Here is a 7,034-nt window from a genome sequence, read left to right as displayed (position 1 = left end):
GAATGAACGCCTTGTGCTTAAAAAGTCCTAATACACCAATAACAACAACAACGTATTATGTCAGTCGTCGTATGTTCAAATCTCGGCTAGGCGGTGCTTGTCAGATAGGACCATTGAACTTAGTAGCCAGTGATTGTTCTGGAATCTATCTCACAGCCGGTTGCGAAGTCTGTGGATAAAGGAGGGTAAATCTTAGAAAAACAGTTAAATCCATGGATTTTTTTCTAGTCAATTCTTTTTTTAGAACTATGTGTATTTAGAAATAATTTTACAATCCTTTTTCTAGTCACATATTAGATTAATTTATTTAACTAATGACTTATTTCTCAAAAAACACTTATTTTCACGTATCTTTCGGAGCTAGAGTGAAACACCACTTGATTACGGTAAAAGAACTATGAGTGACTCGTTCGAAGAGATTAAATTTTCTTTCTTTGTTGCAGAAGGTAAAAATGATAATTTTGTGCTCCGACAAAAAACTGTTCAGTATCGATGCTGTGTTCAATAGCCGCACAGATCGGTTTATTTCTCCGAAGGTATTTGAGGATGTTCCGGAGAGAGCATAGTTTAAGTTCCAATCCTACCCCATAGCAGTCCGGATCTTGACCCGTTGCATTATCCGATTTGGGCGTATGTTGAAGCCAGGGGACTGGCAACCCTATCCTTTTCAACGTCAACTGACAGCAACGCACATATCGCGGGCCGTTTTGAATACGGCCCAAAACAAACACCTGTCATTGCTGATTTTTGCATATAACATATGAACGCACCGGCACGATCAAAACAAAGCAAAAATCAGCAATGACAGGTGTTTGTTTTGGGCCGTATTCAAAACGGCCCGCGATATGTGCGTTGCTGTCAGTTGACGTTGAAAAGGATAGGGTTGTCAGTCCCCTGGCTTCAACATACGCCCAAATCGGACAATCCAACGGGTCAAGATCCGGACTGCTATGGGGTAGGATTGGAACTTAAACTATGCTCTCTCCGGAACATCCTCAAATACCTTCGGAGAAATAAACCGATCTGTGCGGCTATTGAACACAGCATCGATACTGAACAGTTTTTTGTCGGAGCACAAGATTATCATTTTTACCTTCTGCAACAAAGAAAGAAAATTTAATCTCTTCGAACGAGTCACTCGTAGTTCTTTTACCGTAATCAAGTGGTGTTGCCGTCTACAGACGGTCTTACCCGTTAGAGGGTTAACGAAGCCATTTTCAAGTTTCGAAATTGCTTCAAAGTTTAGAATAATCTCAGGAGTGAAATACCACATTAGTCGACATAACAATGCGTTATATTGCACAAATAACTAGCAAAATTAAATAATAAAACTATAAAAATTTGTACGAAATTGTTACTTTTATTTAAATTTATACAAAAGTATCCAGAACATGGAAATTTATTATGTTGATTATATGTTGAAAATGCATCTTTTTCATCAAAATACCTTATTTAGTCATGAAAATGTCCGGAAGTTTTAGGTAGACGTGTTTAAACATATTTTCACTAACAATTCAGATAGAATTACGCATGCCCCAGATATTCAAAACTCCATATCTCCCAAACTACCAATATTGTTTTTTCTAGTTAAGTGATTCTTGTGTAGAATTTTCTGGCGAACATTTTAAGCATATTAATTTGAAAATAAAATTGGGGGTGTTTTGAGATATTCGCATTTTTCGTTTTAAATTGCAAAAAAATGTATGATGTTGACAAATTAGATAAAAACTGCTAACATCATTCGATTGCGCGGCCAAAAATTCATAGAAAAAGTATATTGGCATGTCTTCACATCAAACTGTTTCAGCGATATTTAAACCCGAAAAATGACTTTTTTTGAAAATCTGTAAAAAGGAAGTAGCGCCACTGCTAGGGGGATTGATCAATCGACGCAAAACTTTGGGAAATTGGTTATGGGGTCGGAATGAACAATTATGCCAACTTTGGTTGAAATCGCTGATGGTCGGATCCAATTTTTCCGATTTTTGTGTACCGTGAACGTGCCATATTCTGCGCAGTTAAGACATTTTTATGATTCTTCCGCTATTATAAGTATTCTAGACTTAAATTACTAACGTTAATAACAGCAACGTGTAGTGCTACGGTCTATAGTATCTGGTAAAAAACATGGGAATTAAAAGTCGACCAACAATTGCGTATATTTTTTGTTTTGTAAACTTATCCACGGTGCCTAATTCTGCGCACTCTCTTGCCCATGTTCCTAATTCTGCGCATGCTTGTTCCTAATTCTGCGCACCTAAAAAGTAATAATAAACACTCATACCATGTTGTTTATGTCTTTTTACGCTAAAAGCACGTCAAAAATCTGGCATCAGCCATTACCATAAATAAATCCATGATTTGGCGTTGTTGTGCTGTCCAGGTGGCACAAGAATATTGTAATCATTTTGATTGGCTTATTTTAAATATTTTATTCTCGATAACGTGAAGGGCGAGTTGATTCGGGTTTTCTGCATACTGAATATTACACTTTAGACAAATATTAAAAATTGTGTTTTCATGTAGAAACCACTTCGCCACTACCTGACAGCTCCGTGAAGTTGGACATTCAAAAAAAAAAATCAGAAAGCATAGTTCCATAAATTGGCGCTCGCACGGACCCCGAGTCGCAACACAGGACTCCAATCAATGCAAGTTAAAGGTTCTACTTGAATATTCATGCCTCTATACCTCAGCCATTTGGGTGAGGTATTCTTTCGCGAATTCTTCGAAGGATACATTACTGCGCAGAATTTGGAACATGAATAAAAAATCTGTGCCTAAATCTGCGCACTACTGCGTCGCATTTTTTCAACAAAAGCAAGGCATGCAATCACTTTTTTTGTCTAAAACATGACTAAAACTAATTATTCTTTCTAACTATGTTGGGTAATTTGATAATTGCAAGGAATTTCGATCATAAATTTGTTAATTTTCTAGAATGACAGTTTTAGCGTTGGCGCCAACGACGTTGTTTTCTGAGGTATAAAATACTTTCAGTTTCAGTTTAATTTATTTCGCTGTCAAATATTATGGCCCTTTCGTGAATAATGGCGTGATTTTCAACAGGAGTTTATAAAAAAATAACACAATGGTCATAGTTACGCACAATGTTGAAATATACATATACAGTGGTATTCCGATTATATCTACACCTGGTTTAATCTACACCCGATTTTAGGTACCCCGGTTTTGTCTACCATTTAGACCCGGTTTTATCTACCTTTTTTTTAAATTGTCATTTCAACCATGAGGCATGAAAATTTGAAAGATTTCATAAATTTATGCATAACAGAGAATACTTATTTGTATTTTATAGCTTACTATGGCATCTCTGGTATGTAATTATACATAGAATGGGTATAATAATGCTGAAGTCAAATACGCAAAGTAACTTATTCTGTAACATTTATCATTTCAAGTAACAAATATTCTGTAACGCATATTTTTAACATTTCATTATGATCCTTTGTGAGATTTTTCTATACCGTAACGTTAACGGGCACACCCCGTCTCCGCTAGAAACTATGGCTGTCACCTTTCTTTCTTTAAAAATTCTAATCAAAAGATTATCTTTTTTTTAAATTCATAATTTTTGATCCATTGAACCGATTTTAATAATTTTATTACCAAATAAAAGGTATTTTAATGAGCTTTACAGAAAAAAAAACAATAAACTGACGTTCAAAATTTTTGATGACTGCAAAAACATTTTTAGTAGGAGCCTCTTAAAATCACTTAAAACATTTAATATATTCGTTTTTTATTTTTTCATGTATGTTATGTACTTTCAATGGAAAGCTAATTGTTTACATACGATCAAAAAATAGACCTGTAACATTTTCAGTTTTTGAGATACTCTTTTTTTTAAGGAATAAAGATGCGTAAATGCAATGGACTCGCATGGCGTTTTATATGAGACACATTTCTTTGTCAAAAACCCCTTTTATTACAAGCAAAAACAAAAACCATGAGTCTCCATTGTATTCTCGACGCTTTATGAAAACTTAGAGTTTCTTTGGTCTACACACCATGGAAATAAAAAAAAGTGATTCTTTTCGATGTTTTTGCGATAATAAAAAGAAAGTTTGGGCTTCAGTCTAATATTTTTTTCTGAAAAGCTCATTAAAATACTTTCCATTTGGTATTAACATAATTTAAATCGGTTCAATGGATCAAAAGTTATGAATTTTTAAAGAAAGAAAGGTGGAAAAAATGGCATCTTTTGGGACCACATTGACTCAGAAAAGAGAACCCTAAGTACCAAATGAAAATACGGATCTAAAATTTACTGCAAAGGATCAAGTACACAAAATTTGAATAAAATCGGAACAATTTTGAATTTCGATATGACTTTTTTCATAATATTGCTGAGTTGACATGCATTATGACTAATGGTTGATATGAATAAAATGAGCCCTATGCGTACAATTACGCTGAAATAATACATAATTGAAAAAAAAATTAATAATAACAATATTTTTTGTTCATTTGAATTATTTTGGAGCAATTTATTTTTCCCCAAATTTGTCTACTTTCCAAATATGTCTACCAAAAATTTTCGGATAGGTAGATAAAATCGGTAAACTACTGTATTAAGAAAAATGCGCAGAATTAGGAGCGGTCACGGTACGTTTGAGATGGAATGACCCATATAACTCAACTCGCAAGTATTGGAGGAGTTTGAAATACGTCCCGCTTATAAGGGGTTGTACAATTTCCTTTTTATCCGGTTTTGCGTTTTTAAGAAATTCCACCAAAATCTACGAAATAATTCACAATAATGAAAATATAGCATTATTCGGATATAATCTATACCTATAAAGAAGGATTTCTGTCTGTCTGTCTGTCTGTCTGTCTGTCCGTATGCTACTTATAGAATCGAAAACTACTGAACCAATCGGCATGAAAGTATGCATGTAGAGGTTTTTTGGGGCCAGGAAAGGTTTTAGTAATGGTTAGTAACCCCTCCCCCCACTAAGAGGGGGGGCTCCCATACAAATGAAACACAAATATCTGCATAACTCGACCACTAATCAAGCAAATAGAACAAAATTTGGCATGTGGGTGTTTCCGGTGACAAGAATTTATTCTATGGTAAATTGAGACCCCTCCCCTCTTTATAAGGGGAATTATAACGCCTCTCCTCTTTCAAAGGGGGGGGGGCTTCCATATAAATTTCCTCATAACTCGAGAACTAATCAAGCAAATGGAATCAAATTTGGCATGTGAAAGTTTTCGAGGGCAAGAATATTTTCTATAGTAAATTAGGACCCCTCCCCACTTTAAGAGGGGGGGGCTCCTGTACCAAAGAAACACAATTTTCCTCATAACTCGAGAACTAATCAAGCAAATGGAACCAAATTTGACATGTGGGTGTTTTTGGAGACAAAAATTTTTTCTATGATGAACTGGGACCCCTCCTCACTTTAGGAAGGGGGGCTCCTATACAAATGAAATACAAATTTCCTCATAACTCGAGAACTAATCAAGCAAATGGAACAAAATTTGGCACGTGGGTGTTTTTGGAGACAAATTTTTTCTATGATGAATTGGGACCCCTCCCCACTTTAGGAAGGGGGGCTCCTATACAAATGAAATGCAAATTTCCTCATAACTCGAGAACTAATCAAGCAAATGAAATCAAATTTGGCATGTGAAAGTTTTCGAGGGTAAGAATATTTTCTATGGTGAATTAGGACCCCTCCCAACTTTAAGAGGGGGGGCTCCTATACAAACGAAATACAAATTTCTTCATAACTTGAGAACTAATCAAGCAAATGAAATCAAATTTGGCATGTGAAAGTTTCGAGGGTAAGAATATTTTCTATGGTGAATTAGGACCCCTCCCAACTTTAAGAGGGGGGGCTCCTATACAAACGAAATACAAATTTCCTCATAACTCGAGAACTAATCAAGCAAATGGAACAAAATTTAGCACGTGGGTGTTTTTGGAGACAAAATTTTTTTCTATGATGAATTGGGACCCCTACCCACTTTAGGAGAGGGGGCTCCTATACAAATGAAATTCAAATTTCCTCATAACTCTAGAGCTAATCAAGCAAATGGAACCAAATTTATCATGTGGGTGTTTTTGTAGGCAAGAATATTTTCAATGGTATATTTTCTATGGATTTCCCCACTTTAAGAGGGGGGGGGGGCTCCTATACAAATGAAAAACAAATTTCCTCATAACTCAAGAACTAATCAAGCAAATGGAACCAAATTTGACATGTAAGTGGTTTTAGAAGCAAGATTTTTTTCTATGGTGAATTGAGACCCCTCTCTTCTTTAGAAAGCGAGTTATGGCCCATCTCCCCTTTAAGAGGGTGGGCTTCCATACAAATGAAATGCAAATTTCCTCTTATCTCGAGAACTAATCAATCAAATGGAACCAAATTTGGCATGTGGGAGTTTTAGATGGCAGAAATTTTTCTATGGTGAATTACGACCCCTTCTCCTTTTAAGAGGGGAGCTCCCATACAAATGAAATTCAAATTTCCTTATAACTTGAGAACTAATCAAGCAAATGGAACCAAATTTGGCATGTGGAAGATTTTGGAGTCTTGAATTCATTTTACGATAGTTAGAGACCTCTCACCCCTGTGGTAGGGGAATATGGACTCTCATACAAATAAAACAGAAATTTTTGCGAAACTCAAAAACTAATCGAACGAGAAATTCGAGACTCTTCCATAAAACATTAGTCAATACAAGACCACAAAAACTATCTATAGTACAACTAGATCATTCAGGACGAGACGGTCGCGAGTGTTGCCGATGACCCGCCGTCGGAAGCGCCGCCCACTGGGAGGCTTTCAAAACTCGAGATTGTGACAAAGATCATCCGAAATTCATGATTTATGTACAACACAGGTTAATTTGTGGCAATACGAAGTTTGTCGGGTCAGCTAGTATAATATAAAGAAAGCAGAAAAAGTTAAATAGAGTCAATTTTAAATACAACACATGTGTGAATGTAATAGAACAGGATTGAAAATTTAAAAAAAGATATTAATCCTATTCAACCAATG

Source organism: Sabethes cyaneus, chromosome 2 (assembly GCF_943734655.1).
Source record: "Sabethes cyaneus chromosome 2, idSabCyanKW18_F2, whole genome shotgun sequence".
In the NCBI taxonomy this organism is placed as follows: Eukaryota; Metazoa; Arthropoda; class Insecta; order Diptera; family Culicidae; genus Sabethes; species Sabethes cyaneus.
The sequence above is the reverse complement of the archived record's forward strand: the minus strand, read 5'-3'. Positions refer to the sequence as shown.